Below are 10,324 nucleotides of genomic sequence, written 5' to 3'. Positions count from 1 at the left end.
TAGCTAAATTGCAACCAGTCAGTTTTAATATGGTTGAGATGGTTTCCACTCAAGATATTCCCGAGGATGATATTTCCTTAGAAGATATTTGGCAAGCTGTCACCTGGGCTGAGATTTTGTTTTAAGGGAAAGCAGCACAATTATGTACTTTCTATTCATGGTCTGTCTTCTATCTCTGTGTTACAAGATGATGTTACAAAAATTAAATATACTAGTAAGGAGATGTAAAATCAAGTGAAAGTATTTCAATCAGTTAGTACCTCAGCTGTGATTTTGCATCATAAATTGGAATAATTGGAAAATTGTTTGCGTGTTAATAATCTATGCTTTTAAAATTTCCCTTGTTCACCTTTACTTTCAGCTGAAATATTGCTTAGAAAATATTTTAGGGAAATTTTAAAACTAGAAATATCTGAGTTAATTGTATTTCAGAAGATTATGTACCTGCCATCATCACTTTTAATGTCCACTAGAGGAGTGGCGGATGTAGCTCCAGCATTAATAACTGGGGAACTCGCTGCCTTTTTAGAGGACACTCAAAATATAATTTTTACTCGTTCAACTTTGTTGGTAACTCTTGTCAGAAAGAGATAAATTGCTAGTTTTAAAAAATTATTTTAAATATAAAAAAGTCAGTTTTTACAGGCAGCCAATTCAAGATTTTCCGGATGTAACAAGAGCTGCTCAGGATAGTAGGAAACAATTCTTGGCCCTGAAATCCAAGGTTTTGGCTATTGGAGCAACTTTTTTTTCCTGCGTTTTCCCTGTAGATGTATTTTACATTATCAGGGTAAACAATTTATATTTTTTGATCATTCTCATTTGGAGAAATTTCTTTTGGAACATGAATAAAGGGTAATTAAAACAGAAAATGAATCTCAAGACATTCAAAAAAGAAATAAAAACAATACTTTTCAAGAAATTCCTGAAACAACCCTAACTTACTTACTCTTAACGCAAAAACTGACAAAGGATCTACTCTTTACTACCCTAGTAATGACAATTTTGCTACCATTGTAACCCCCTTTTATAAATCTTTTGTAAGCCGCCTTAATCTTAACAACCCGAGAAATGTCAAAAGATCTACTCTTTACTACTCTAGTAAACCAATTGTTCTCCCATTGTAACCCCCGTTTATAAATCTTTTGTAAGCCGCCTTGAACCGCAAGGTAATGGCGGAATAGAAATCCCTAATGTAATTACATTAGGGATTTCTATTCCGCCATTACCTTGCAGTTCAAGGCGGATTACAAAAGAATTATCCAAGATGTATTACAACAAGAACTTACAAAAAAAATAAATAAATAAATTGGTCATTTTCAAAAAGAGTGAGAAATGAGTAAGGTTATTTGTTTGGGGGTAGTTGGCTTTAGTGAGAGGTGGAGTTTGAGACTTGCGGTATTATTTCTTTTTTCAGAGTTTTCTTGAAGAGTATGGTCTTTATTTCTTTTCTAAAAGTCTTGTAGTCGAGGGATGCCGTCAGTAGATTGGCGATTTGGTTGTCTAGTTTGGCTTCTTGAGTGACCAGGAGGCCATATAGTTTTTTCCGTTTGACCTCCTTAATTGGGGGATATGAGAATGGGGTGTGAGTTTTCCTATGTCTGGTTGCAGTGTTATGGATGAGGCGGTTATTCAGGTAGTTTGGACTGTCTCCGTATAAAGTCTTAAATAGTAGGCAGTAGAATTTAAATTGTATTCTTGCTGGGATCGGAAGCCAGTGCGATTGGAAATATGCTTCTGTAATGTGATCATGTTTCTTTAATGAGTAGATGAGTCTTAGTGCTGTGTTTTGGATAGTTTGTAGTTGTTTTGTTATGGTTGTAGGGCATGGAAGGTAGAGGATATTACAGTAGTCAAGTAGGCCTAGTATTAAGGACTGAACTATGAGCTGGAATTGAATTTTCTCAAAGAATTTCCGAAATTGTCTTAAGTTTCTCATGACTAAGAATGACTTTTGTATTGTTTTATTGATTTGCGGTTGCATGGTGCAGCATCTGTCGATAGTTATTCCTAGCAGTTTTAGGGTGGTTTGTATGGGGTAGTTGATTGCGTTGATTTCAATGTTGGTTATGGTTGGTACAGTGGTGCCTCGCATAACGGACGCCTCGCACAGCGAACGCTGCGCACAACGAACTTTATGTCTTGATTCGTACAACGAACTTCGTTTCACACAACGAAGTCGCCCGAGCTGCATCCTTCCGCGCAGGCACTGCGCTTAACTGCCCTCTCTCCGCCTGGCTCCCTCTTGCCCCCCCCGACTCCCCGACACGATCGGGGCAAGAGGGAGCCCAAGCCCTCTTGCCCCCCCGACTCCCCGACACGATCGGGGCAAGAGGGAGCCCAAGCCCTCTTGCCCCCCCGACTCCCCGACACGATCGGGGCAAGAGGGAGCTCAAGCCCTCTTGCCCCCCCGACTCCCCGACACGATCGGGGCAAGAGGGAGCCCAAGCCCTCTTGCCCCCCCGACTCCCCGACACGATCGGGGCAAGAGGGAGCCCAAGCCCTCTTGCCCCCCCGACTCCCCGACACGATCGGGGCAAGAGGGAGCTCAAGCCCTCTTGCCCCCCCGACTCCCCGACACGATCGGGGCAAGAGGGAGCTCAAGCCCTCTTGCCCCCCCGACTCCCCGACACGATCGGGGCAAGAGGGAGCCCAAGCCCTCTTGCCCCCCCGACACGATCGGGCCAGGAGGGAGCCCAAGTCCTCCTGGCCACGGCGACCCCCTAACCCCACCCTGCACTACATTACGGGCAGGAGGGATCCCAGGCCCTCCTGCCCTCGACGCAAACCCCCCCTCCCCCCAACGACCGCCCCCCCCAAGAACCTCCGACCGCCCCCCAGCCGACCCGCGACCCCCCTGGCCGACCCCCACGACACCCCCAACCCCCTTCCCCGTACCTTTCTGTAGTTGGCCGGACAGACGGGAGCCAAACCCGCCTGTCCGGCAGGCAGCCAACGACGGAATGAGGCCGGATTGGCCCATCCGTCCCAAAGCTCCGCCTACTGGTGGGGCCTAAGGCGCCTGGGCCAATCAGAATAGGCCCGGGAGCCTTAGGTCCCTCCTGGGGGCGGGGCCTGAGGCACATGGGCCCAACCCGACCATGTGCCTCAGGCCCTGCCCCCAGGAGGGACCTAAGGCTCCCGGGCCTATTCTGATTGGCCCAGGCGCCTTAGGCCCCACCAGTAGGCGGAGCTTTGGGACGGATGGGCCAATCCGGCCTCATTCCGTCGTTGGCTGCCTGCCGGACAGGCGGGTTTGGCTCCCGTCTGTCCGGCCAACTACAGAAAGGTACGGGGAAGGGGGTTGGGGGTGTCGTGGGGGTCGGCCAGGGGGGTCGCGGGTCGGCTGGGGGGGCGGTCGGAGGTTCTTGGGGGGGGCGGTCGTTGGGGGGAGGGGGGGTTTGCGTCGAGGGCAGGAGGGCCTGGGATCCCTCCTGCCCGTAATGTAGTGCAGGGTGGGGTTAGGGGGTCGCCGTGGCCAGGAGGACTTGGGCTCCCTCCTGGCCCGATATTGTCGGGGAGTTGGGGAATCGGCGGGGCAAGAGGGCTTGGGCTCCCTCTTGCCCCGATCGTGTCGGGGAGTCGGGGGGGCAAGAGGGCTTGGGCTCCCTCTTGCCCCGATCGTGTCGGGGAGTCGGGGGGGCAAGAGGGCTTGGGCTCCCTCTTGCCCCGATCGTGTCGGGGAGTCGGGGGGCAAGAGGGCTTGGGCTCCCTCTTGCCCCGATCGTGTCGGGGAGTCGGGGGGGGGCAAGAGGGCTTGGGCTCCCTCTTGCCCCGATCGTGTCGGGGAGTCGGGGGGGCAAGAGGGCTTGGGCTCCCTCTTGCCCCGATCGTGTCGGGGAGTCGGGGGGCAAGAGGGCTTGGGCTCCCTCTTGCCCCGATCGTGTCGGGGAGTCGGGGGGGCAAGAGGGCTTGAGCTCCCTCTTGCCCCGATCGTGTCGGGGGTGCCAGGGACCACACGGAGTCACCCACCGTACCACCCGATTCGGGTAAGCGCAGGTATCGGTGGGTGGCTTATTTGCGGGGGGGTGCCTTATTTTACATTTTTTTCTAAAAAGGGGGGGCTGTCTTATTTGATGGCCCTGCCTTATCATCGGGGAAACACGGTAGAAAAAAAAAAAAAAATGAACAGTTAAGTCCCAGTTTTTGCCTCTGAGACTCTGCCCTCTCTCACTGTAAAATTAGACTCTACTTAGTCTGTCTTTAAATTTAAAAAATGTGTGTTGTTTTAAAAAACAATTATGTTTTTAGATGTATCTAAATAAAAATAATAACCAAAAATTTATCTTTTTTTATGTCATCTTAGCATATTTTATGCTGCAGAACGAATTATTTTTTTTTACATGTATTCTTATGGGAAAACGCGTTTCACATAACGAACGTTTCGCATAACAAACTTGCTCCTGGAACCAATTAAGTTCGTTGTGTGAGGCACCACTGTATTTTGTTGTTTTCTAGGAGGATGAATTTCGTTTTATCTGGGTTCAATTTCAGTTTGTGATCTTTCATTCAGGTTGCTATTGATTTTAGTGTTTGGTATAGTGTGTTCGTCATGGAGAGTTCAGGTTGATCGAAGGGTATGAGAATGGTAATGGCATCGGCATAGCTGTAGGAGGTTATGCCTTGTTTGTCCAGGTGAGAGCTGAGGGAGGCTGTATAGAGATTGAAGAGAGTCGGGGATAGAGGGGATCCTTGAGGAACTCCACAGAGGTTTGACCAAGGTTCAGATTTTTGTTTGTCTGATTTTACTCTATAGGTTCTTGATTTAAGGAATCCTTCAAACCATGTGTATACTTTATGTGTGATACCTATTGTATCCAGGATTTGTAGTAGAATGTTATGGTCCACCAAGTCGAATGCAGCGGTAAGGTCTAGTTGTATGAGCATCATTTTTTTTCCTGTGTTGAGATGTTCTCTGGCTGTGTCCAAGAGAGATCCTAGTAGTGTTTCCGTGCAGAAGTTGTTTCTGAAGCCAGATTGTGTGGGATGGAGTATGTTATGGTTTTCTAGGTAATTGGAGAGGAATTTGGCATCCATCAGGAATTATTTACTTTTAGTTTATCCTCGCAAATCTTTCCTTGAAGTGGATTTAGCATTAGTTTATTTCTATTTGTAATATTTCTTGTAAAAAATGTTTCACCAATGTTATTTTCTTCTTGTTATGTATAACTGAATTACTAAATTTAAACAAAACAGGCAGGCCTGTCTACTTATCCATCACCGTATCAATTACAAAATTGCTTTAATCTCTTTCAAAACTATGAAAACCAAGGAACCCACTTTTATCCATAAATATCTGATTCTATATGATCCTCCAAGAACATTAAGATCTGCATCACAGCATCTTCTTCATGTCCCATTCCTAAAAATTATTAGTGCCCGTAGGGCTTCTTTTGCAACAGTGGCCCCAACAATATGGAATTCGTTATCATCATATTTAAGGTCTGAACAGAATTTGGATAAATTCAAGGGTGGCCTCAAAAGCTTAAAGACGCATATGGGACTTTTCTAGTTCATTTTCAATACAAAATTCATTTTCTATACAAAAATTTATTTTTTCCTTTTCCCTATGTTATTATTCTTAATTGTTCTCTCTTTCAAATTGTATTTCTCCCCACTATCCTATTGCTTCATGTAAGTGATTTTTTTCCCATATTCAGCTACTTTTTAAAGAGAACTGAGGCAGGCTGCAGCACAGGTCATAGTGAGTATGCAAATTTTTTTTTTAGGGGGGGTGTCTGCAAATCTTGATTTTGCAGTTTTATGCCACTTCCTTTAGGGTCCCCACCTCTAAAATCCTATTTTCTGATAAGCCATTTTAGGCTGCAGTGGCTATCTTAAATTTCTTGATTTTTTTTTTTTTTTTTTCAAAATTCTCCAGAACTTTCAAATCTCGTTTTCCCTCAAAACTGATAGAGAAGGAGTACCCAGGCTCTTTTACCCCTAACTTATGCAGAGTTCTGTGGAACCTAGATTGGATTGTGAATTTTCAAAAGAGCTAACTGGTCCCATCCCATGTTCTAGAATACCTGGGAATCATATTCAACACAGCAGAATGCCTGTCTATTTTCCAGAGGCACACAGACAGAAACTTTACCTGATAGTAAACAGGATGGCCAAACCAGCTCCATTCGCATGGCACTACCTTCAAGCCTAGAATCCTCGGAAGCCTCTATAGAAGTGGTCCTGTGAGCAAATGCTCACATGTGACCTCTCCAGCTATCACATTTGTCTGTACAATTGGTCTCCCTGCAGATGGCTCTGCCATGGACTCTGGAATCCTGTACCAGTATAATCTGATGTCTCAGTCCACAGGTTTTGTCATGAGGCATGGGTGATTGTGATCATTGATGCCAGCCTGTTCGGCTGGGGAGCTTACAGCAGTGGACGTCCAGTCCAGGGGCTTTGGTTGATCTCCCAGAGGAAGTGATTGATCAGAGACTGGAGCTTCAAGTCACTCATTTAGCATTACAGCAGCTAGAGCCCTCGAACAATGCTACAGCGGTGGCTTAGTCAGTTGCCAAGGAGTCACCAAAAGTGCACAGCTGAGTCTGGAGGCTCAATTATTGTGCCAGAGGGCATAGCTACACTATCAGGCTCTTTCAGTGGCATGTGTAGCAGGAATGGACATCCAGGCCAATTACCTCAACAGGTAGATGCTTTATCTGAGAGAAGGGACGTTATCTACCACAGCCTTCGATTTGATTGCTATAGCAAGAAACAAGAAGGCAGACTGTTTCTTCAGTTGAAAGTCCGAGCCCGTAAATGCAGGGATGGATACTCTCATCCAGCTGTGGCTAAGGAACCAACTTTTATAGGCGTTTCCTCTGCAGCCTCTGATAAAGTGGATACTCTACAGAATTTCAATCCATTTGGGGAGAGTCATCCTCATGTCACCAAATTGGCCATGCAGACTGTAGTATGCAGGCCTCGTGCATCTATGGATGTGCACAGGTTTCAGACTGTAAGTACAGCTGAACCTTCTCTCTCAGAAGCCAGTGGATTGCTTTGCTCTTAAGGCATGGCTCTTGAGCACGTGGCATTAGCATGCATAGGATATTGAGAGGCAGTATTGCTACTCTCCTCATAGCCAAGAAACCTACAACAGTCTGTGCATTAAGGAAAAGGTTGCTCTGCTCTGATTTTGGTGGTGGTATTTTATTTATTTATTTATTTATTTAGATTTTTATCCCGTCCTCCCAATAGCTCAGAACGGTTTACAAATGAACATACACAGTGCGGAGTAACTAGACATATAAGTGGTACAACAGGTTTAGTGATTGGATTTATAGTTTTTGGAGAGAATTAAATACAGGGAGATTAAGCAGAGAGAGAGAAGGGGGAAATACAGTAGTTTAGTTCAAGGAAAGTTATAAGCGTATAGGTGCAATTTGTTAGTGGATAGAGTAAGAGAGGGTCATACTGGAATTTCGGGAAGGTGATAGGAGAGTGGAGGATGGGGCCTAAGGGGGGGAGAGACAGAGGAGATCTTTAATTGAAGAGGAGGGTCTTTACCGATTTACGGAATGTTAATAATGAGTTCTGTTGTCTAAGTTGGGGGGGGAGTTGGTTCCAGAGGTGTGGAATGAAGTGGCTGTAGGATCGTTTGTGGGCAGTTTCTGTGAGCAGGGATCTTCCGGGGGGGATGCATAGGCGTATCTCTGACTTTGAGCGGAGGGTGCGAGTGGGGTTGTAGATGGGAAGTTTGGATTTTATGTAGGAGGGGGTGGTGGAGTAGATTCTCTTGTGGGCAATTGTCAGGGCTTTGAAAGTACAGCGTTGGCTAATTGGGAGCCAGTGTTCAGCATGGAGTGCCGGGGAGATGGAATCGTGGTAGTTGAGGTTGTGTAGGAGGCGGATGGCTGCATTTTGGACCCGTTGGAGGCGTTTGATATTATTTTTGGTTAGTCCATTTAATAGGGAGTTACAATAATCCATTCTGGAGAGGACATATGCGTATAGGAGTTGGGCGAGGTCTGGTGTGGAGATGTAGGGTTTGATCCTTTTCAGTTGGCGAAGGTAGTAGAAGGAGGTGGAGACTACTTGGGATATGTGGTTGGATAAGGATAGGTGTCCGTCTAGGGTTACTCACAGGCTGCGAACTTGATCTGCTGCCGTTAGTCGAGTGGAATCCCATGTTAGTGTAGGTCGTAGGTATTTGGTGTTTTTGTTTCTGATCCATAGGAGTTCGGTTTTGGAGGCGTTAAGTTGAAGCTTGTTGTTTGACATCCAAGTTTTCATGTCAGTGAGGCAGAGTTCGAGGTTAGCAATTTGGGATGGCCGGTTTTCGCCTAAGGGGAGGAGCAGCTGGATGTCATCTGCATAAGAGTGGATTTTGATTTTATATTTTTGCGCTATATCGATGACGGGTTTGATGTAGAGATTGAATAGGAGGGGGGATAGAAGGGCGCCTTGGGGAACGCCATATTTGATAGGCTTAGGGTTAGATTTATGTGTCCCTAGTAGGACTGTTTGGGTCCTTTGGTGAAGGAAGGAGGTGATCCATTGGAGGGCTGTGTCTTTGATTCCGAGGTCGTGGAGCCTAGATGTGAGTAGGTGGTGGTCAACTGTGTCAAAGGCAGCGCTAAGGTCAAGTAGGACTAGTAGGGCGTCGTTGCCTTTGTCCAGTATTGACCAGCTGTCGTCGATGATATCAAGGAGAACAGATTCTGTGCTGTGGCCCTTACGGAAGCCGGATTGGGCTGGGGATAGGGCAGCTTGTTCTTCAATGAAAGGGTGTAGGCGGTGGAGTACAATTCGTTCAAGGAGTTTGGAGACAATTGGGAGGTTGGAGACTGGGCGATAGTTGCCAGGTTCATTAGGATCAAGGGAGGGTTTTTTGAGAGTGGGCTTGATAATAGCTGATTTCCAGCTGAGGGGGACAGTTCCAGTAGTTAGAGAGGTGTTAATGATGGGGAGGATGGATTCTGCCATGGCGTCTCCGGCAGACAGCAGGAGGCTGGACGGGCAGGGGTCGAGGATGGTGTTGGAGGGTTTGAGTTCTCTCAGGGTTTCGAGGACCTCCGCATGAGTAGCTAGATGAAATTGGGAGAGAGTGGTGGAAGGGGGGGTATATGGAGTTGGTTGGAGCTGAGTAGGAGTGGGTTTGGTGTTGAGGTCGAGGTTAGCTCGGATGTTTTGTATTTTGGACTGGAAGAAGTCCGAGAGAGTTTCGCTATCGAGTTCTGTTTGGTTGATTTGATTGTTCCTTTGGGCGTTGGTGAAGAGATGGTTGGTGAGGGTGAATAGTTGTTTTGATCTAGAAGGGGCTTGTTGTAGGAGACGAGAGTAGTAGGTCTTTTTTGCTTCTAGAATGGCAGCTTTGTATGTGGTGGATATGTTTTTCCAGTGGGTTTTGGTTTCAATGTCCGGATGTTTGGCCCAGATCCTTTCTGCTTTCCTCAGGGATCGTTTTATGGATCGGAGGTCATTAGTGTACCAGGGAGCAGGTGCTTTGTTGGTGATTATTTGGGTTGTTTTTGTCTGGACCAGGTTATTATAGAGGGATTGGATGTTAGAGTGCCATGTGGCGGCTGCCAGGTCAATTGATAGGGGATGTTGGGTATAGGATTCGTTTAGGGTGCGAATACCGGCCATATCTTGAGGGTTGACCGAATTAGGGAGTTGACGTAGGGTGGGGGGGGTGGGATCTTTACGTGGGGTTAGGGCAGTATCGAGTGGGAGTTCGAATTCAATGAGGTGGTGGTCTGACCATGGGACAGGTGTGGAGGTGTAAGTTTGCTGGGGTTCTGTCGTTGGGTCTCTGAGGGTGAAAAGCAAGTCTAAGATGTTGCCTGCTGAGTGCGTGGGGGTGGTTATAGTTTGGTGGAATCCTAGGTCGGAGAGGGAGGAGAGGAAGTTGTCAATTTGTCCTGAGGTGTTGGGGTAGTCTGGGAAATTGAAATCTCCTAGGATTGTCATGTGTTTGTGTGAGATGGTTAGTTCAGTGATGAATTCGAGGAGGGTTTCTAGGGTATCTGCTGGGGAGTTGGGGGTTCTGTAGAGGAGTATGAGGGCAGTTTTTTGTTTGTGGCCTAATGTGAACGCAATAGTTTCTAGGGAGGGAATATTGATGGAGTTTATTAGTTTTGGTGTGGCGGAGGTTTTGATACTGGAAGTCACTCCACCTCCTTTTCCAGAGGTACGCGAGCAGGTTAGAGCCTGGTAGCCTGGAGGACATAGTTCGCCTAGCGTTATCCCCTCGTTGTCTTGGAGCCAGGTTTCGGTGATCATGAGGGCGTCCCAAGTCTTGTCGCAGATGAGGTCATGTAGGAGGAAGGATTTGTTGTTGACTGATCTTGCATTAATGAGTGCCAATTTGAGT

This window comes from Geotrypetes seraphini, chromosome 5 (genome assembly GCF_902459505.1).
Source record: "Geotrypetes seraphini chromosome 5, aGeoSer1.1, whole genome shotgun sequence".
NCBI classification, from domain to species: domain Eukaryota; kingdom Metazoa; phylum Chordata; class Amphibia; order Gymnophiona; family Dermophiidae; genus Geotrypetes; species Geotrypetes seraphini.
Note: the sequence above shows the minus strand (reverse complement) of the source record.